The 23,186-nt window shown below is 41.0% G+C and overlaps 1 protein-coding gene and 1 pseudogene across 4 annotated transcripts in view; one reads left to right on the top strand and one right to left on the bottom strand.

The window, feature by feature from the left end:
* Positions 1 to 23,186, bottom strand: part of PITPNC1 (phosphatidylinositol transfer protein cytoplasmic 1) — a 262,354-nt gene that overhangs the window by 226,315 nt on the left and 12,853 nt on the right. Inside the window, exon 1 of one of the 4 annotated variants that reach the window (XM_043464319.1) lies at positions 1,881 to 1,903. The exons of the other annotated variants lie outside the window; for them this stretch is intronic. The gene's annotated coding sequence lies outside the window, so the exon portion shown is untranslated. Of the gene's footprint in view, positions 1 to 1,880; positions 1,904 to 23,186 lie in introns of those variants that run through there. 4 annotated transcript variants of the gene reach the window in all.
* Positions 11,473 to 11,590, top strand: LOC122424710 (annotated as a pseudogene).

The raw sequence follows: 23,186 nt of genomic DNA, 5'->3' as shown, positions 1-23,186 counted from the left end.
ACTATTGCACAATAGTCAGTATTTTTCATTTTACCCATCAGGGGTTTATGAGGTCATTTTAGTTGGTCAATACCTGCACTCTTTCTGTGTCAATAAAATAGAATAAAAAATTGAAAACACCAGGAAATAAGCACAGGTAGCACAAACGTTAATGAATGCTTCATGAAATGCTTGTTTTAATTGTGTACATAAATGCATGTTTGTACTGAGTCAGGATGTAAGTTTTACTTCTTACTGGGGGTCCCAGTCAAAAAAACTTTGAAAGCCTCTGTACTGTTTTTCTTAGAGTAATGCATATTCTTTATTGAACATTTGTAAAACAGAAAGATTGTATAAGAAGAAAGTTTAAAATCATCTATAATTCCATCACTCACAAATGACTATAATTATTCATAGCTTTATCTCCTAAGCATGTTTGTTTTTTTTTTAAGCATGTTTTTATATTACCCAAACACTAGCTGGACACACAAACACAAACTGCTCCTGAGTCCTCTAACATGGCACCATGATTTAAATAGAAGCCTGATCCTCGGTGGCTTTGTGCCACAAATGAGGCAGAACACACTTTTTGTTTTCATTTTGGCTGCAACATGTGACTTGTGGGATCTTAAGTTCCCCAACCAGGGATAGAACTAGGGCCCATGGGAGTGAAAGCAGCCAGTCCTAACCACTGGACACCAGGGAATTCTGGGGAGAGGGGAAATACTCCTAAACAAGATGAACTAGTGGATTTTGGATGCTGAGGCTGAGGCATCTATCAGTCTCAGTGATTACATCAATTGATAAGAGGGAATTGATTTCTATCTACCTGCTCACAGAAGGAATGCAATCTTCCACCCTAAGTGAAAGTCACTCAGTCGTGTCTGACTCTGAGACCCCATGGACTTTCCAGGCCAGAATACTGGAGTGGGTAGCCGTTCCCTTCTCCAGGGGATCTTCCGGACCCAGGAATCGAACTGGGGTCTCCCACATTGCAGGCGGATTCTTTACCAACTGAGCTATCAGGGGTAATCTTCCACCTTAAAAGTCAGCATTTGACTCCACCATGAACATTTTCAACAAGGATTCGATCAAAGCACATTATATATTTGCTTGGAATTTTGCTTCCAAGTGTTAAATATGGTATATTTTTAGCCTTGGGAGTGATGGAATTTGTGTTAACAGGTCGTGGTGAGAATAATCAGTTCACAGCCAAGCTCCGGGTGCAGCCAGTGTTCACGTGCAATAGAGGATGACTTTGAAAATCCGGCAAACCTGGCTCACACGCTCTTGTGAGAGCAATCGGAGGTTTTAATAGTGAGAGACTATAAATTGTGGGAAAGCAGTAATGCAGCCAGGATCTCACAGTGCCACAAAGCCTTAGGTATTAACGTGAACTATGACCAGAAGAATTTCTCCCGGTGGGAATCGAGACTAAGAGAGTGGTCTGGTATGGCACCTCCAGAGTGGACCCCATGCTTGCATTTGCTACAAAGAAGAGACACCCGGAACAGGGTGCTGAAAACGTCCCTGGCAAGTAAAAGTGAACTTCACCATGAATAGGAATTCCAACATCATCAATCAATCTGTTTCCTATCAAACATGGGTGTCCTTACCAAGTAATGAAAATGAGGAATCCAATTTTGAGGCAATAAATGTGGAATGTTTAAATAAAAACTAAGTACGTTGTAAGAAAACATTGTGATACATCAATAAGGAAACTCTAAACACAAATTTATATTCAAATGAGTTTTTTACTCCAAAGTGTAATTTTCACACTCACAAGGTTACAGGAAGTTTATGATGATCTATGAAGATGTTAGCGAACCAGGGGTGGCAGGCCAATGGCCTATTTGGTAAATAAAGTTTTATTAAAACACAGTCACACTCATCCCTCTCACCTACTGTTTATGGCTACTTTTGAGCTATGACAGCAGCATTGAAGGATTGTGCCAGAGACCTCGTGGCCTGCAAAGTTAAAAAAAAAAAAAGAAAAAGCTATTCGCTGGCCCTTTAAGAAGAAGTTTGCCTAATGTCAGAAATTCTGGTGAAGCAATGCAGGTTTTGAATAAGCTGTGGCCAGTTGTGAGGGCCTGATCCTCCTGCACAATGAACTAGCGATCCTTCTTTCTCTCCAGAGGTCATTTATTAAAGGGCATATAAATAGCTGTAAAACATAACAGGAACACCAGTGGGGTTTGGATTGGTGTTAAAACCAATTTCAGAGAAGTGTGACTTTCAGGGTTGCAAGGAACCTACTCAAAACCTCTTCTGTGAAACTGATCCGGATGTTTCAGCCGAGTCCAAATAAGGACCAAGACACTCAAGAAGGAACATTACGACTCTCTGCATGTGAGACTCCAACAATATCTTCCTTCCAGGCTGGAGGATACCAATCTGGAGCCTCCTTTTGAAGGCACTATGAAAACATTCTTCGTTTCTTTAACAACTTTCTTTCACTTGTCCTTAACCCCAGAACCACGTAACCCTATAAGTTGAAAGTACTAGTGACCATATTTCACCAGCTCTCTATATCAAACCCACATGCTCACCTTTAGAAAAGAAAGCCGTGCCCGCTGATTGGGGTCAGGGTGCTCCAGGGGAATATTACCTCCCCCAGGCAAAGCCCTACAAGATGATGGAGAGTATTTCCGCAATCCATCGTGATTCTTCAATCTGTCAGAAGAAAGACCTTTATTCAACTTGTATTGCTTGATTTGAAAGCCAAACTCAAAATCTCAATGCCGTCCTGACAATATTTCTATTAAATAAAATCCTCCCATGTTGTTGGGAGCTTTTAAATCAATCTGCCACAAAAAGCTTCTGAACAAGTTAATAACGCAGACACTGACTCACACTCTCCAGCAGGCACTCCTCCACGAAGAATCAATGGACTTTGTTCAATCTATCAAAACAGCTAGCAGTTGAGCAGTAAAACAATTAAAATGCAGCTCTTCTTTGTATTCTTTCTCATTAAAAAAAAAAAAAATGCAAGGATGCTGAAGTCTTGGGAGCAAAGACAGAGCTGCTGAGTTCAAATCAGAGCTTCACTCCTTAGAGCAGAGCTCACATTTACTAAGTGATCAGGACACAGAGGCCATTGAGGCACGTCCACACGACCACTCTTTCTCAGTCCACTTTTTTATTTATATTTATTTATTTGTGTTTATTATGGAAGCAGAGTTGATTTACAATGTTCAGGTGTTAATTTCAGGTGCACATAAAAGTGATTTCTTTATATATATATATATATGCATATGTATATATATATTCTTTTATACATATGTATTTTTTCAGATTTTTTTCCATTACAGGTTATTACAAGATGATGAATACAGTTCCTTGTCTCAGCCCACCTTTTTGAAATTTCTTTTTAATTTTTAAAAAATTTTATTGAAGTATAGTAAATTTACAATGTTGTGTTAGTTTCAAGTGTACAGTGAAGTGAATCAGTTATACATGGATCTACTCTTTCTAACATTATTTTCTCATATAAGTGATTAAAGAGCATCAAGTAAAGTTCCCTGTGCCCACCTTTAAAGATGAGCACATTGAAGCTCAGAGGGTTGAAGTGACTTGTCCAAGGTCAAGCACCTAGTAAGAAGTGGCAGCACTGGGATCTAAACTCAGTCTATCTCTGAAGCCTTATTTGTTGTTTTGTTTGTTTTGGCCTCACCACACGGAGTGGAGTGCAGGCTCTCAGTTCCCCAACCAGGGACAGAACCCTCACTCTCTCTACTGGAAGTGTAGATGCTTAACCATTGGACCTCCAGAGAAATCCCCTTATTTTGTTTTGTTTTCTCCTTCCAACTGTACGTAATAGTAGCTGGACAATGTCAAAGGTCTATGAGCTCCTCTCTTCCCAGGACAGGCCAGGGGACATGCTGTTTTGTTTTTTTCTCTGCCTCTCCTTTAAGTCTTTCTAAGCATATATCGGTACAGCCTTTCTTCAGATGATTTGCTTTAAGCCTTCTTCATTACATTCACAAGTGAGTCATACTTCCTGCAAGTTACACCAGCTCACCTTTCTGGGTTCCAAGCGTTCGCAGATATTAAGCTCATCTCTCATACTGTGAATCTTAACTTCAATTTGAGGTCATTTCCTGTTGGCCTCGTGTATCATCGATACGTGGAATTCTCCACTCAATATTATCTCTGGAAGGTCTCTAATTGCCTTGGCCCTACTAGACTATGATTCCCATCAAGGAAGGATTTGCTGGCTCACTCACCTCTGTACTTCCAGACCTTGATAAATACTGACTAGATCAATGGACAGTGTAACTTTGCCACATTTCAAGGCAGTAGGGAAACTAAGGCACAGGAAGGTTAAGATAGCTTCTCTAAGGTCACAAAAAGAGTGGTACTTCACATAAGGCGATTTAAGAACCGCCATAACCTGGATGAGGTGTCTTCTGTTAGAGCAAGCTGGTTTTTCCCCTAACATCATACTACACACTACACAAAGAGGTTAGGAATAACATAAACGGATTTTGAAAGCTACCATCCTCTTTTCCCAAGTCTTTGGCACCAAGATAAAAAGGCTTTCGATCTTATATACAGGCTGTATGTGTGAATGCATCCAACACGGGGTGAAAAACTAAGAGTTCTTTTGCCACCTGCCAAGTCTTCACCAGTGCCATAAAGAAGAAAGCCCACGTTCAGCCTGCCTGGAAGAGCAGAAGCCAAGGAGGGGTGTGCAGAGATCTCCCAAAGTGCCGTCTTCCCCTTTGTACCCAGAAAGACCTTAAAAGAGCCCCAGCCAAAGAGACTGGAGCTGAGTATGTTCTAGTTAACATCATGGATAATGCATTATTCATGGATGATAAAATTCTAATCATTGGGATAAGAATGGGCACCCACATGAGGCATTTCTGATCTTCCTTCAGCTACATACAGACTATATAAGTGAAGGATTACTGATTTTTTTTCCCCGCAGGCATGTGTGATCCTAGTTCCCCCACCAGGGATTGAACACATACCCCCTGCATTGGAAGCAGAGTCTTAACCACTGGACTAACAGGGAAGCCCCGAGGACTACTGATTTGATTAGAAGAAATATTGGAAAATATGTCTGAATATTAAGGCACTAAGTGCTTCTCTGGGGAGAAAATATATTAAATGTTAGGAAATGTGATGGAAATAAAAATACAAGTAGAAAATTGAACGGATTCATGTCGTGGGTCTCCAAGAATGTAGAAATCTGGCTACACATTGAGATTTTTTTGTTCCGTTGCTTCTGGCTGCATTCAGAGGCATGCTGACAGGCCATGACTTAATAATTCCTGAGAATTTTCCTTTGAAGGTTTTCAAATCACATTTAATACAAAGCATGCCATTAAAAAAGACTCACTGATCACTGATCAATAAAATATATTCCTTTCCACGGAGTGCCTTTTTATAGCTCCAATGTGAAAAGCATTGCTTTCCTGCTACCCCCTTGGGGATCAAAGGCAGACTGATGTCAAGCGCTCAGAGCACAAAGGGAAAAAAGGTCTCTGATAACTTGGTGCTCTATGTACAGCCAGAGGCGGATCATTCTGGTATAAAAGGATTTTTTTTTTTTTTTTTTTAATGAGTCCATTGACTCTGTAATGGAGGAAAAAATACGGTCTTCCCTTTCTCAGAATTCTCCTGATCCCATATTTAAGGTCAAAACTAGAAAGTATCCCAAATAAGGATGAAAGACTGGCTTCACTCTTAGCTCTAAAGCATGTACTGAATCGACAAAACTTGAGACAAGGACGCAGAGAAGGATCCGAGAGTCTGGCACGGCAACTTGAGATGATGTTTGCTGGATATAAATCTGTCTTTCCTAGGAAATACACCCTATCTACGCTCTAAGAATTAGGAAACTTCTAGAATCTGTGCCAGTGAAGCAGAGCTGACTGACCAAGTTGGAGAAGTGTCTACCTCTCCACAAGATGTAGCTATCTTCTCCCTCACCCTTTGCACCTGCTGCCTGTCTTTTCCCACCTCCTGTTGCCATCTTTCTTTTTAAAAAATATTTATTTTTTCTAATTTGTTTATTTGGCTACACCAGATCTTAGTTGTGGCAAGTGGAATCTTCAGCTATGCACACAAACTCTCATTTATGGCATGCAGGGTTTACTTCCCTGACCAGGGATGGAACCCCGGCGCCCTGCATTGGGAGCATGGAGGCTAAGCCACCCAGGAAGACCCTGACAACTTTCTTGCTTCCACTTTTTTCCTCTCCTTTTCTCCTTCTTCCTCAAAGCAAGGTTTTATTCATGGTTACAAGCCACAGTAAAGTCTCTGCTTAAATTTACTGACTTATCAATCTAGTGTTAATCTGGGCAAAGAGGGTGCTGTCCTCTGCTCCTTACCGATCAGCTGGCATAAAAAGAACAGGTTACTCAATAATGCCAAGCTAGACCCAAGTAGCAGGAAGTTCTCATAGGCTGATGACCTCCGAACACAACCCAGGGCATCAGTCCTGCCTGTTTTCTCTGGTCAAAGGCTTTCATTTTCATCATGCTTATATTAAGTAGAGTCCCGAAAATGACTGCCATCCCTGCTTGCTGATATCTTTCATTTTTGCTTCCTCCTCCTCCAGAAAGACTGTTTCATGGAATATGCAGAAATCTGCCTACCTAGCCAAAGAATGAAAAATGTGATGCTCTTGTGATAGGAACTTTTTTCATGAAACACTGAAATCCCATTTCCCTGCATTGTAATTTCTAGGTCATTACTTACTAGGCAAAGTTAGAATATTCCATTTAAATGTAAAATTGTCTTCTCCTAGGAACAGCAGAGCAGTGCTGCCATAAACAAACCAATTGAACAAGTTAGAAATTTAGTCTCTAATAAAAATAGGTATGGGCTTCCCTTGGTGGCTCAGACAGTAAAGAATCTGCCTGCAATGCTGGAGACCTGGGTTCGATCCCTGGGTTGGGAAGATTCCCTGGAGAAGGGAATGGCTACCCACTCCAATATTCTTGCCTGGAGAATTCCATGGACAGAGGAGCCTGATGGGCTACAGTCCATGAGGGTGCAAAATAGGTATGGGGGCCTTTAGAATAGTCTACAACAAGGTAATAAACAGATCTTAATCTACTACCCAATCATCCCCTGATAATGAGGTTATGTGCTTGGTAGCCTTAAGATTCAAATCATCTCTTGGTGAGATTTATCACACGCACTTCCCAAGGGAAGAATACCCTAATATGTTGCCTCTTTCCATTGACCAAGCTGTTGGAACCTCCATACCTACAGGAAACCAGAAAGAACTTTTCACAGTACCGAGTACAAAAGTATGCTCTCAGCAGGACAGTTGACGAGAAGTTATTTTGAAAGTGTACAAATGGGCTTCCCTGGTGGTCCAGTGGTTAAGAATCCACCCTGAAATGCAGGGGACACAGGTTCAATCCCTGGTCCAGGAAGATCTCACATGCTGCAGAGCAACTAAGTCTGTGACCACAACTACTGAGCCAGGGCTTTAGAGCCAGTGGGTTGAAACTCCTGAGCCCGTGTGCCACAACTGCTGAAGCCTGAGTGCCCTGAAAGCTTGTGCTCTGCAACAAGAGAAGCCACCTCAGTGAGAAGCCTGCGCACCGCAACTGGAGAAAGCTCACGCAGCAATGAAGACCCCGCACAGCCATAAATAATTAAAATTTTAAAAGCGTGTGGTGCAGCAAAAACTGAACTTTCCATATATTCATGCTCATGCTGGTCGCTCAGTCATGTCTGACTCTTTGTGACCCCCTGGACTGTAGCCCACAAGGCTCCTCTGTCCATGGAATTCTCCAAGGCAAGGATGCTGGAGTGGGTAGCCATGCCTTTCTCCAGGGGATTTTCCCGATTCAGGGATCAAACCCAGGTCTCCTGCATTGCAGGCAGATTCTTCACTATCTAAGCCATTTTCAAATATGGTAGGACCCTATCCAGTTATATCAGCATCCCTGTACTGAGAGGCAAGGGGCTGAAGAATCTAGGCAGAAATATACTGTATCTCGCCCAACTCCCCATGACTGTTTTGTTTTCCCTAGGTTTAAGTTATCTATAGCTGCAACCATAGGTTCTTAATCTGACAGTGACTGAAATTATACAAAATTTCATTGTAAATAAAATAGCATTCATAAGAACAATGAAAAGGGGTCACACTTACACAAGAAAAGGACAAAGCATTATTTGGAAAGTTAAATGAGTGTTTTAGTTAGTACCTGTGTTCCTAAGAGTCCAGTCACTGTCATGCTATTTTACATATTAAACATACATGACACTGATATTGGTGTGCCTTCAATTCTGCAATCATTCTTCAACACACAAATGAGAGCAAAGAATAGCAGTACATTTTTACACATAAGTATAAAAAACATTCAGGCTTGTTTTTCAGGCAAGAGTGATTTTTAAAAGTCAGTGTTTTCCTTCCAAAAGACGTGACTATTGCATATTTATCCTATCTAAGTTGGGACTTTATCATTTTCAACCAAAGTTCCTGGCAAATCATTCAGAAGAAAGAAGAGGACAACATGATCTTCAAAAAAATGTTATAAGTCTTCAAAGAGAATAAAGTTTGAATGAGTTTCTGGGTTTGAAAAGATGTAACATTTTAGATTTCATTTATTAAGGGCCTTGTGAGGCCATTACATAACCATGTTCATAGAACTGTAATAGCCAACATTTCATTAGCTCTGATTTTTCAAGAGAGCCAAGGCAGTAAAAAGAAGAGATATTAAAAGTTAGCTACATAGTCATTGGGGGACCATAATTAGTTTGATTTGGTCAAAGGATAGGACAGGGGCAGAAGATGAGGCTGGGAGAAGTCTGCCCTGGAGGACTTTAAATGTCATGCAAAAAGGCTTAAACTCACTGTAAAAAAGGGTGTGTTGACCATAGGGATTTGAAGAATGAGACGTGAGTCTTGGTATTAAGAAACTTCATATCTAATGGAAGTGACACCCAGAGAGGTTCCCGAGCTAAAGAAAAGCAAGAGATGGAAATCCCCTGGTGGTCCAGGGGTTAAGACTCCGTGCTTCCAATACAAGGCCTGCAGGTGCAATCCCTGGTCAGGGAATTAAGATTCCCATCTGACCCCTGAGGGGAAGGTAAAATTTTGATAGCAGTGGATGGCAACAAAAGAGCATAGTAGATGGGGAGGCCGGGCAAAGACTGGGAGTCAGAAACACATAGAGGAGAGCTAGAAAACGATGAGAATTTCAGTTTGGCTGTACATGAAGATGCCCCGGAAGCACCCTCCAGAACGAGGTTCCCCTCTGCCGGCGGTTCTCTGTTGCACAGCATTCCTCGTGACCTGTCATTATTCCTAGCCATTTGTGTTTCTTTTCTGTGGTTTGCTCTCTCTAACTCCAGGCCAGGGAGTGGTAAAGAACAAGATAGCAAATATTTTAGCATGCAGACGCTGTCATGACTATTATACTCTGCCATTGTAGCAAGAAAGCAGCTATAGACAGTGTGCTAGCAAAGCAATGCGACTGTGTTCCCCTAAAACTTTATTGATAAAAAAAAAAAAATTGACCCTCAGAATGTAGTTTGCAGACCTCTGCTCTCAACTGCACGGCAGCTGACAAGGGCTGGGGCTGTCTATATACAGAGTCTGGTGTGGCAGGCAATGAATGTGTGAATGAGAAGACAACTAATAGGGCTGTAAAGTTGAGTTGAGAGTCCATCCGACAAGGATATTTGCTAGGGAGTTTGGACTTATTATTCAAATTAATGGGACGACCTTCAAGGTGGTCTGGGTTTATTTATTTGGCTGCGCCGGGTCTTAGTTGTAGCATGTGGGATCTAGTTCCCCGAACAGGGATTGAACCCAGGCCCCCTGCATTGAGAGCTTGGGGTCTGAGCCGCTGGATCACCAGGGAAGTCCTGGGGGTCTCTTTTATAAGCATGCTAATCCCACTCATGACACAAATCTACCCTCACGACCTAATCACCTCTCAAAAACCCCATTTCTAAATACCATCACATTGGGGATTAGGTTTCAACATATGAGTTTGGTAGGGACATAATCATTCAGTCTATAACACTAGGCATAAGATCAACTTATTCCTGAGATCAAGTTGCCTCGAGTGCCCCTAGGGTTGGGGCATTTTACCAATCTCCTATTCCGTCACTCCTGCTTTGTAACTGACATCCTGTCCCTGAGTCCCACTCTGACTTGGAGCACTTTCCCACATGTTTCTCTGATGCTGCCAGGTAAGCTGCCTGCATCTCTCCCATCTGTCTGCCTTCCAAAGGCCTTTCTTCACCTTCTACATGGCTATCCCTGTTGACACCTGTCTACCTGGGCCACACTGGTGGTCCAGTATAGAGCCTGTTGTGTTTTCCAGGTGTAACTCCCCGTAATCACAAGCAGAGAACACTTTCATCTCCTTTTCTAGGTACCACCTACTCAACTTTGTCAGTCAACTCTTTCGCATAATGCTATAGGATGAGATAGGGTATGTTTCTCATCAACATGGACACAATTTGGTCTTAGCGTAGCTATTCTGCACTAATATGCAGGCTCCAAGAAAGGGAATCCTCCCTCCTCTACCCTTAGTTCCCTGATTCTGCCAACTGCTACACTATAGTAGCTCCAGACCCTGTGTAAGAGAGTAATAATAGGTTGGTGCGATGTTGCTTTAATGAACAAACACACACCCTTATTTACTACTAGCAAAAGCGTCATCATCTCAATCAGCTAAAGATCTGTTTAAGCCTCACACTAATACTTACAAATTTATAGAGATACTTTGGATACTCAGTTCTCCAGCTATTGGCCTTCTGCTTGTTTAGAACAATTCTTGCTAACAAAATATCAGAAGCCTAAGAGGCAAATCCCACTTGCAAATTTTACTACTTCTTCCCTTTAGGTAATGACTTTTCAAAGCGACACTGAACAAATAGAATATTTAAACACTGAATTTTCCCAAATGTAAACTCTTCTACATTGCTCATGGGAACATAAATATTACAATTACTTTGGGGAAACATGTGCATAACTCTACACTCCTAAGCATATTCCCCAGAAAGACTCTCACACGTGGGAAGTAAAACACATGCTCAAGTATGTTCCCAGCCACAGTGTTCAGAAAAGCAAAACTCTGGAAACAACCCACTGTGCATGGATTGAAGAATGAATTAAATACATTATGGCAGATTCATATGAAGGGCACTATACAGCCATAAGGGCTTTGCTTCCCAGGTGACGCAGTGGTAAAGAATCGACCTGCCAAAGCAGGTGACGTGGGTTTGATCCCTGGGTCAGGAAGATCTCCGGGAGATGGAAATGGCAAACCACTCCAGTATTCTTGCCTGGAGAATCCCATGCACAGAGGAGCCTGTCAGGCTATGATCCATGGGGTCGCAGAGTCAGACACAATTTAGCAACTCAGCAGCAGCAGCAGCATACAGCCATAAAAATGAACGAATCAGGGCCATGGGTTTCAATCTCAGGATCAAAATGTTGAGTAAAAAAGATTGAGTTCTGCCATAGAAGAGGGAAAAGAGTCTTTTCAAAAATGATGCTGAGTCTATGGCCATACCACCCTGAATACACCCAGCCTCACTGGATCTTGGAAGTGAAGCAGGATCAGGCCTGGGAAGTCCTTGGATGGGAGACCATCTGGGAATACTGGTGCTGTAGGCTTTTAAAAAATGATGCTGCGACAAAATGGGTATCCACATGCAAAAGAATGAATTTAGATTGTTACTCTATATCACATTCAAAAATCTGGCTCAGATGGTCAAGAATCTGCCTGCGATGCAGGAGACCCAGGTTTGACCCATGACTTGGGAAGACCCCCCGGAGAAGGGAATGACTACCCTCTCCAGTATTCTTGCCTGGAGAATTCCATGGACCGAGGAGTCTGGTGGGCTACACCCATGGAATCGCAAAGAGTCGGACACGACTGAGCGACGGACACTTTCACTTCACTTCATATTCAAAAAACTACTCAAAATGAACCAAAGACCTGAATGTAAGAGCTTAAATGATAAAATTCTTAGAAGAAAACATAAGTATAAATCTTCGTGATGTTGGCTTAGTGAATGATTTCTTAAATATTACACCAAAAGCATAAGAAATCAAAGAAAAAGTAGATACCTTGAACTTAATAAAAATTTAAAACTGTTGCACTTCAAAGGACATTATCAAGAAAGTGAAAAAGCAACCCACAGAATGTGAGAATATTTTTGCAAATCATGTTACCTGATAAGGGTCTAACATCCAGAATACAGAAAGAACTCTTAGAACCCAACAATAGAAGGACAACGTAACCTGAATAGAAATTTCTCCAAAGATATCCAAATAGCCAATAGGCCCATGGAAAGATGTCCAGTATTACTCATCATTAAGGAAATGCAAATCCAAACCACGCTGAGCTCCGACTGCACACCCACTAAGGATGACTAGAATAAAGAAGACAGAAAGTAGGACCTTCCCTAGTGGTCCAGTGGTTAAGCATTCACCTTGCAATGCAGGGGACACGGGTTCCATCGCTGTTTGAGGAAATAAGATCCCACTTCCATGAAGCAATTAAGCCTCTGTGATGCAACTACTGAGCTGGAGCACCACAACTAAAGTTCACGAGCCCCAACAAAAGAGCCCACATGCAGCAAGCAAGACCCTACAGAGCCAAATAAATAAATATTTTTAAAAATTATTTTTTAAAAAAGAAAGTAACAAGTGTTGGCTAGGATTCAGAGAATCTAGAACACTCATACACAACTGGTGGGAATTTAAAACAGTGCATCAACTGTGGAAAACACTCTGGCAGTTCCTCAATAAGTTAAACAGACTTTCCACAAGACCCAGCAATTCCACCAGTAGGTGTATCTATCCAGCAGAACGGAAACTGTGGAAACAATCCAAAGGTCCATCAACTGATAACTGTAAAAACAAAATGTGATATATCCCTACAATGAAGTAATATTCAGCTATAAAAAAGAATGAAGTACTAACTCACACGACATTGAGGAATCTTGAAAATGCCATACTGAGGGACAGAAGCTGACACAGAGACCCATGTATTGCATGATTCCATCTATATGAAATGTCTGAAACATGCAAATCTGTAAAGATAGAAAGTGGATCAGTGGTTGCCAAGGGCTGGGGAGGTGATTATCAGTGGGTACAGGGTTGCTTTTTGAGTGGTAGAAATGTTCTGGAATAAGAGCAGTGATGGCCATACAATTTTGTGAATACACTAAAACTGCTGATCTGTACACTTACTTATAAGAATGAAGTCTATGTTATATGAATTATATTTCAAGACAAAAAGTTAATAGAGAAAAACCCCAGCAAGCTGTTAAAGACTACCTCCTCTGGGATGCCACGTATATAGAGAGCCTGGGATCAGTTGGGGGCACATAGAGGGCTAAATGAACTTGTTATCATTCTACTTATTAAACTGGGCAAATGAGTAGATGGGTGTATTGCTTCATAACTATTCAATAAAAAACAAAACATTTAAAAGAGCAATTAATATACCTTTCTCCTGTTTTTCAAACCACAATCAACACAAAAATTGGATCTGAATTTATTTAATTTTTTTAACTGGTGGATAATTGCTTTACAATATGGTGTTGGCTTCTGCCATACAAAAACATGAATCAGCCATAGGTAAACACACGTCTCCTCTCTCTTGAACCTCCTTCTCCCCTCCCAGTTCATCCCATGCCTCTAGGTTGTCACAGGGCACCGGATTTGAGCTCCCTGCATCATACAACAAATTCCCACTGGTCATCCATTTTACGTAGGGTAAAGTATATGTTTAAATGCTACTCTCCCAATTCATCCCACCATCGGCAGATGAATGGATAAAGAAGCTGTGGTACATACATCCGATGGAATATTACTCAGCCATAAAAAGCAACACATTTGAATCAGTTTTAATGAGGTGGATGACTCTAGAGCCTATTATACAGAGTGAAGTAAGAAAGAGAAAAGCAAATATCATATTAATACATATATATGGAATCTAGAAGGGTCGTACTGATGCGCCTATTCGCAGGGCAGCAATGAAGATGCTTCCCTGGTGGCTCAGATGGTAAAGAATCCGCCTGCAGTGTGGGAGACCTGGGTTCTATCACTGGGTGGGGAAGATCCCCTGGAGGAGGGCATGGCAACCCCCTCCAGAATTCTTGCCTGAGGAATCCCCATGGACAGAGGAGCCTGGTGGGCTACATCCATGGGGTCACAAAGAGTCAGACATGACTGACCAACTAAGCACACACAATGGAGATACAGACAAAGAGAACAGACTTGTGGATCTGAATTTAAATGACCATAAATTAGTAGTCAGCCTTAACTAAGAAACCACAGTGTGCAAAACACCATTAAAAAGAAAGAAAAAGAGGAAGAGTTTTTTAGAAAGAGGCATGACAATCACCATCCTCCAAAGAGCTTATAATCTAAAGCATGAGTGGCCACCAGCTCCAGAGAGCCAAAAAACCAGCTTCCTCATGGAACAACTTCAGCAAGGGTTTTGTCATTCCCAGCACCAGCTATAATTAAAGAATCAATTTCATACAATTAAAATATCAATACTTTTAGAGTTTCACATTTTTACCCTGAGAAGTTGTTTCATCTCCCTTTTATAAATCTGCTTTTAAGGGCTCAGGCTAAGGAATTAAGAGCACATGGAACTGTAAAGAACTTGTTTCCAAGACTTGTTTTTCACTTGAAGTAATGTATTTTTAATCCCCAATGTAAATGATATCTATAATTTATCACATATTTTTATCTAGGTTCTATTAGTTTCTGAATATTCATATAATGACATCTTGAAATGCCTTTTTTACAAGGTAGAGTTGAGATAAACACAGAAGCTTTCTAAAAACAATTAAGGCTTCCCTCAAGATTTATATTACTGTAAGGTTATCGAAAACTGAATCTAGTTTCCAGTTTTACCTAAGATCGGCAAATGCAAGTAGTTACAACTTGAACACACTCTTTCCACTAAGGAGGTCAATATTTTTGTTTTATATCACACTTTCTACAGATGTATACTCCAGAAATATATCATCCCAGTAACAAATTCAGGAACATATATCCCTTTTAGGATCAACTATCTAAATTAACACAAATAACTTGATAATGAATGAGGGGCAACTTCTCTTTGGCTGTGGAAAGCAATGGTGTTGTTGGAGAAAGCAAATGGAAATTTGTAACCAAAGTGCTGTGCATCAGAAGCCAGCTCTGCCACCGATTCTCTGGGTGACTTCGGCAAATCCAGTGAGCCTCAGTTTCAACATCCATAAAATGGAGATAAAAGGATCCACTTTGAAGGATCTTGGAGAAGGAAATGGCAACCCACTCCAGTATTCTTACCTGGAGAATTCCATGGACAGAGGAGCCTGGCGGGCTACAGTCCATGGGGTAAAAAGAGCCGGACATGACCGAGTGACGAATGCTTTGAAGGATGACTGCAAAGGTGAAATGAGGTAATAAACACAGTGGTCCTGGCATACTAGAAAGTTCCATAAATGTTGGTCCTCTCTGTTTTCCCTTCTTCTGTGAAAAAGCAAAGCCTTGCTAAGTAAATGTCCCCACAGACAAATATATGATTTTAATCAAACGTTTGTACACTAAAAAAAAAAAAATTGGCTTCACCATTTACTAAATTTTCTCCTCTGCATGGTAAATTATAATCTTGGTTAAACTGTTTCACAAAATATCTCATGAGAACCTTATTTTAAAAAATTAAAACTAATGAGGAAGTAGCGAATAATCCATTCTTAATCTTATTAATATAATTGAGGGCTTCATCTCTATACCCGAGTGCTTAATGGTTTCTGCAACCAAGGTAAGCAGCGATGACCTATATTTTAGGATTTGGATGTGACTGAAAAGTCGCTGTGCTGTTGGATCAAGACAGAAAGCCATGCTTATCACATCTGGCACTAAGTTAAGAGGACTAGCTAACACAGTAAATAACAGAAGCATGAACCAAAAACATTTTGTCAAACTTGAAATCAGCAGATGCTGTTCATCACATTTACATTTCAAAGTCCTACGATAATGGTTGTTGTCGCTATCAGGCTGCTTGTTTTTGTAGATTTCAAACAAAAATCTGGATGCAGAGACAGCTTTGCCAGGAGGTCACGTGGGTGAACTGATCACCTTGTCAGTCAAAACTGATGCAGCTTCCAAAACTGACGATGTTAATACTAAAGCATCAACAGAGTATAAGGTGCTGAAGTAACTAGTTTCCATATTTTCAGCACTGCTCCTTCAATACCTTGAGCCCAAGCCAGCCCACACCTGTTGGGTTTTTTTTTTAATATTTATTATTTATTTATTTATTTAGCTGCACTGGGTCTTGGCTGCAGCATGTGGGATCTATTTTTTTCACCTGTGGCATGTGCGATCTACTTGCCCAACCAGGGACTGAACCTGGGGCCCCCTGCATTGGGAGCACGGGGTCTTAACCACTGGACCACTAGGAAAGACCCCCAACACCTGTTTTTGTATGACCCATGAGCTATGCATGGGGTGAAAAAAAGCAAAAGAATAAGATTTCATGACATGTGAAAATTACATGAAATTCAGATTTCAGGGTCCATAAATAAAATTTTACCAGAATACGGCCATACCCATTCATTTACATACTGTCTCCGCCTGCTTTCGTGTCTCAGGGTCAGAGTTTAGTTGTTGCAACCTTACAGCCTGTAACTCTAAAATATTTCTATCTGGCCTCTTACAGAAAAAGTTCACTGACCCTTGGTCTAGAGTACCGTGTTCAGTATTTTTGAAAGGTCAGTAACAGAGGAAGTCCACAGGACTGGGAAGGAAGTCTGTGTATACAAATATGTGTGTATATACGTATGTGTGTGTGTATGTATTGACATATATATATATCAATGGCATATTAAAAAGAGGCTTATTTAAATGAGCACTTCAGCTATAAAAAGAATCAGATTTAAAAAAAGAAGGATTATTTTTAGGAGGAGGGTTCCAGTTACACAAAATAAGGAAGGGACAGCCACGGCTAAATAAAATGAGCTGAAATCTTGCCTTGTGTTACTACAGGAAATCAGCTTGGTGCTGCTTGATAAAGGGGAAAGGTTATATATAAAACAGGAAGAGGAAGAATGTGTTACGACAAAAAAAAAAAAAAAAAGAATGTTCTAAAATACAAAATACAGTAAAGGGCACAGTTGTGTGATTTACTCGCATTGGACTTCATAAAATAGTTTTACAAACAATATCACAAAGCACAGCCACCTGTTACGCTGTTATTTTGGCCCATCTATTTCCAATGACAATCTTGACACCCAAGCAAGAGACACACCACCATAGCAACATAAACATCATGATGTTGGAGAATAAAAATTTAGGAAGCAATTTATAGCCTCTGCAGGACTGGAAATAAACTAATCCTTAAGCATTTGTTACTATGACATAACGTTTCCACAGGACAAACTCGGATCACCCTGGAAACCTCAGGATTCTTTCCCACGGGCCATTTGCAAAGTACAGACTCCAAAAGTGAATATTATATTAGATGGATTTCTAAAATAAGGGTATTTAAAGGTAATGAGATCATGTCATTTCATGCACAGCTCAGGGAATGCAGGATCACCAGGTGTTCAGATAGCACCCATACTTTTTAATTATTATTATTTTATTATTATTATTATTGTCTCTTACATTTGCCAGATGGGCTTATATGTCAAGTGATCAGACCCTCATGGAAGCAAAAAGATGGGTATGGGAATACTACTCAGCCATAAACAAGAACAAAATCTTGCCATTTGTCGCAATATGGATGGACTTGGGGGGCATTATGCTAAGTGAAATAAGTCAGAGAAAGACAAATACTGTATGATATTGCTCATGTGTGGAATCTATAAAATACAACAAACTGGTGAACAAAAAAAGAAGCAGATTCACAGATACAGAGAACAAACTAGTGGTTACCAGTGGGGAGGGGCAACATAGCAGTGGGGAAGTGGGAGGTGCAAACTAGGGGGTATAAGATAGGCTTAAGGATGTATTGTACAACAGGGGGTATATAGCCAATACTTTGTAATAACTGTAAAGAACTATAACCTTTAAAATTATACGAGAATGAAAAAATTTTAAAAGAGGGATATTGAAAATTGAGGAAACTGAGGCACAAAAAAAATCCAGTCTTCTTAAATCAATTCATGACAATCAAACAGCAAAGCCTCAACCAATCCTTCTAATTCCACACCATACCACAACACCCAAAGCCAGAAACCCCAACTTAGGGCAATAGAAGGACTCTGGCTTCAGGAGATAAATGCAAAATGAAGGGTAGCAGAAAATGAAAGAAAAATCACGTTTGAAAGTGATGCCTCATTTTAGCAATGTTACTCACTGTGAGAGGTGGCGCAATTACCAGGACTTAAAACATGAAGTCTGTAAGGTGTGGCTGAGCTGCCATTCAGAAAGACCCAACCACAGGGAGAGAAAGCTGATCTTCCAGTTTGAAGATGAGACACACCCAAAAGGTACGTCATGGGGCACAGGGTGGCGGCAAAGTGCATCTCCATCAGGGTGAACAGGTTCTACCCCAGCCTGGAGATCTGAGAGACACCCAGGGTGGATGCTGAACCCAGTGATCAAAACACTGGCCTGGCTTCTACCCTGGAACCACAATCCATTAGCCCTGGCCACCACTCCTAACTCTTTTTTTCCTTTGCTCTTAAGCATTCTCAAAGATAGATGCCTGCAAGGAGCATGGGCCATGCCTTCTCCAGATCCACAGCAGAGACTGTCCAGAGGCCAGGACGACACTGGATGTGGTTGTTCTGCAGATGAAAAATAGATGACTCTAGGATGAACTTCTGTGAAGCTACAGATCTGGCTGCTTTTGATATAAGAACCATTCCTGAACCCCTTTGGGGGCTTCCCAGGTGGTGCTAGAGGCAAAGAACCTGCCTGCCAATGCAGGAGACATAAGAGGTGCAGGTTTGATCCCTGGGTCGGGAAGATCCCCTGGAGGAGGGCATGGCAACCCACTCCAGTATTCTTACCTGGAGAATCCCATGGACAGCGGAGCCTGGCAGGCACTATAGTCCATAGGTGGACACAACTGAAGCAACTTAGCATGCATGTACCTGAATCCCTTTAAAATATAAGATGGTTTCTGACAGACATAAACAACATTAAAAAAAAAAAAAAGCTGATTAAAAGAGCTCAGGCAGAAGGCTGAACACTATGTAAATAATGGCTGATTTTAAATATACTTGACCCTTTTGGAAGTGTGTTTCTTGAAAAGGCTTAAGGGGGATTATTCCATTTGGATAACTAATAGCCTAATTACTATTTTTTAAGGAAACAACAACCAAACTCCTTTTCAGCCAAACTTGGCAAGAAATCTCTAAGAAACACCCATCTCTGCAGCACCATAAGTCATACTGCTGAAAAACATAATTACACTCAGCTGCATCCAAGTTTCCATCAGACACAGTCCAAAAGAGGTGAACTATTGAATCCTGAATCTAAAGGTTTTTCATTTTGGGCACAATGCCTTTTTAAGAGCAGGGAAAATATAACATCAAAAAAAAGTATTCATCATAACCTTCAATAGTCCAAGATTTGGGTCTCCAGTGTACACAGTACAGTCTGTACCCCAATGATTAAACACAATTCTAGTTATCAAACTCTTTGCACTTGGGGGGATTAAATAACTCTATTTCATATCTTTAAACCTGTCTTGTTGAGCAAAAGTACAGTCTATTTTCACAGCACTTTTCAGGTATTGAGAACACCACTTTTATCCCCCATGTCACTTTTATGGAGGCTGGAAAGTCTGGAATGATGATAAATGTTAGGTGACATGAATGGCTTTGCCTTTTCATCAGCTCCATCATCATCATCATCATCATTTTAGACCAGGGTAAGCTCAGCAAAATGTTCCTGATGTAGGCACAAGTCACAAGGCTACACACCATAGGGAACGTAACACGTTTCAGAAGACATGCCCAGGGGCTCAAGTACAAGCTTTAGACTTTAGTGATAACCCCTGTTCCCAGAACTACCTGTCCACATAAGCAGGTGATTACAAGTCTTGTTTTCTCAAGCATCTATCGTGTTTTTTCTTATTTGGTTAAACTGCTAATTATTACTTTAACAAGAGTTATTTTCTGGGTTTTCAGTGCATTACAGATTAAACAGACATCTGTAAGGTGTCCCAGGCATACTGCAAAATTCTCAGACTGAAGACCAAAATTTTTATACCCACCGTTACTTTATTTTTTTAAAAAGAGTTTTGGTCACACCTCATGGCATGGAGGATCGTAGTTCCCTGACCAGGGATCGAACCCTCACCCTCTGCAGTGGAAATACGGAGTCCTAACCACGGGACCACCAGGGAAGTCCCAACGTCCCACTCCTTCCTTGGACAGTGCCAGACACAAACTGCTCCTTGAGAGCAGCAGGACCATAATCTTATAAAATCTAATGAAATCCAGGTTGTTGGCTAGTGATCTTGACATACTAAGCGGATTGACAACAATGAAAATGTTACAAAGTTGACTTATTGATAAGCTGTCATAATGACAAATTTTTTCTCCTGAACTAAACATCATCCTTTTTTAAAAAGAAGCTAACATTTTAACTATACTTCTTTATTTAGAAAAAGTGTCCAATTCAGGTCTGTTTCCACCTGGTATACGAATAAAGCATTATTATTAGTCAACTATTCTTTTATTTTAAGAGAACACATGTCAGTGCCAACTCTGTTGCAAATACTTCTAAAATATGCCGGTACTTTTTCCTTCCATAGCAAGTATTTCAAACAAAAAATATGATTTCTCTGTTAAGTGACAGTATAGGAGGACTCCTGAATTAAAACTGTCAAGCACTTCAGATGTCGCTGCCAAGGTATAGGTCAGTAATCAAGTCATTAATGCCATCCCAAATATGGATACAGGTCCATCTTGTCATTTTCCTCCTTAGAAAGCAGAATTCCAAAAAAAATTCTTTCCGTTAATTCAAGTTTTATTGAGTTTGTTTCAGGAAATGATGTATGAGTTTAATGACAAAGTAATATAACCAATGCTTTAAAGGAAAGAAAAAAAAAATGCTGACCGAATCCCTAGAGTAGTGAGTGCATGAACAGAAAGAAGAAAGGTGGTTGCCATGGGCTGGGGAGAGGTGGATAGAGAGTTATTGTTTATAGGTACAGAGTGTCAGTTTCACAAGATGAACAGTTCTGAAGATGAATGGTAGTGATGATGGCCTACGGGGTGGCTGCACTTAACGCCATCACACTTTACACTTTAAAATGGTCAAAGATGGCAAATTTTACATAACGCGTGTCATACCATAATTTTTAAAAAATTGTTTTAAAAAGATTGACCTGAATGTACACATCCAATTAAGTGGTGCTATGCTGTGCTTAGTCGCTGAGTTGTGTCTGACTCTTGTGACCCCATGGACCGTAGCCCGCCAGGCTCCTCTGTCCATGGGGGTTCTCCAGGCAAGAATACTGGAGTGGGTTGCCATGCCCTCCTCCAGGGGATCTTCCCAACCCAGGGATCGAACCCAGGTCTCCCGCATTGCAGGTGGATTCTTTACCATCTGAGCCATTAGGGAAGCCCAAGAATACCGGAGTGGGTAGTCCATCCCTTCTCCATGGGATTTTCCCAAACTGGAATCTCCCGCATTGCAGGCTGAGTCTTAACCAGCTGACCTACCAGGGAAGCCCCCAGTTAAGTGGGGTCTCCTTCAAATGGTTCGTTTTAGAGCATTCCATGTTTATTCCCCTGGTGTCAATATAGAGTGAAACATCCTTGAATCTCTGCTGTGGAACATAGGTCTGTTTGCATTTTTTTTCCATTATTTTGATGACGGTTTAGTGTCTCTGGAGGACAATTTTTAATTTTGAAAAGAATATTTTAGAGCTCCACTGTCGAAAAAATAATCTTCTCAAGTTAGAAAATTCATTTGAGCCCCCACAGGAGGTGTGACGCTAGAGTAACAATATGAATTTGTGTGTGTGGTTTGTAAACTGCCTCCGAGGCAATGCTGGCAAAGGTGAGACACAAGTGTCCAAGGAGCAGCTATCGCAGCAAGAAGGGAAAGTATACCAAACAACACATTCCGATCACTTTTCATCCTCCCTGGTTTGGTTACCTCCATGTGAAGGGTTTCAGGTGTTCAACGAAATGTGCCAAAAACATGGTGGCTCTTGCCTGTTCCCACTGTTATTTCCAGACACTAATTTTGAGAAACCCACAGGAGCCCATCAGTGAACATCTCTGCTGCTGATGTCTATGAAAAGCCAAAGGTTGTCACTGCCATTAAAAGGAATAATTTCTGAAAGTGTAGGGGTGGTTCTCTTTTTAGAGCATGAACTATAAAAGTTCTTTTCAAAGAGGAGTATGATTCATCTATCAAAGTTAAGCTGGGGAATGTCTCTTGGTTTAATACTTAGGTAAAGTTGATTGTTCAACAGAAGATAAAACTTATATCACTCTGTTAGCTCACCTGGAACAAGAAAACTACCCTATCCCAATTATTTCCTTTGATAATCCTGAACAAGTTATTTAATCTTTAAGAAACGTGTTAATGTGTGTGTGTGTGTGTGTGTGCTTATTGAGATAGAACAAAATAACCTCCAATGCGCCTTCCAGCTTTGGGATTCTAGAGAAGCCAGAACTGGAAAAGCAGACTCTGGGCTCTGCAGTCTGACCAGCGTGGGCATGAATCCAGGTCTGCCACTGACTAGCCATGAAAGCATCCATAATCCACATCTGTAAAATGGGACGATAATATCCAACCCACAGGACCATTACGAGGACTAAAGCAAGAAAGCACTAGATAAATCTAATTTCTCTCTTTGCCTCCTCTGCATGTGGAATGTGACTGTGAGCAATCCAAGCATACAAAACTGAAACTGAATTTTTAAGCCTCTTACTTTCCACACGAAAGGTTTCATGGGATATGCATTGCCGAGGCACAGAGTGCTATTTTATTACGCACATAAAAGCAAGGTGACTGCCAGGCCACATTCAGCCAAGATCTTGTGACACAGAGTGACTACCCAGCTCCTCACTGCTGCGATTGAGAGGTCAGGACAAGCAACTTTCACAATCTGTCTAAGATATGAAGTCGGAGATGGCTCAGATAGGCAAAGGGAGCAGTGCAATTCTGCGCTTTCTAGGGACTCTTCAGTCCTCCATGATACTTTTCAGGAAGCACAGGCACAATATTCATTAAGAGGCCCTACCACCATCTCTATAAACCATCTACACCAGTTGGAAAC

Source organism: Cervus canadensis, chromosome 1, assembly GCF_019320065.1.
Source record: "Cervus canadensis isolate Bull #8, Minnesota chromosome 1, ASM1932006v1, whole genome shotgun sequence".
NCBI lineage: Eukaryota > Metazoa > Chordata > Mammalia > Artiodactyla > Cervidae > Cervus > Cervus canadensis.
Note: the sequence above shows the minus strand (reverse complement) of the source record. Positions and strands in the feature narration are given on the sequence as shown.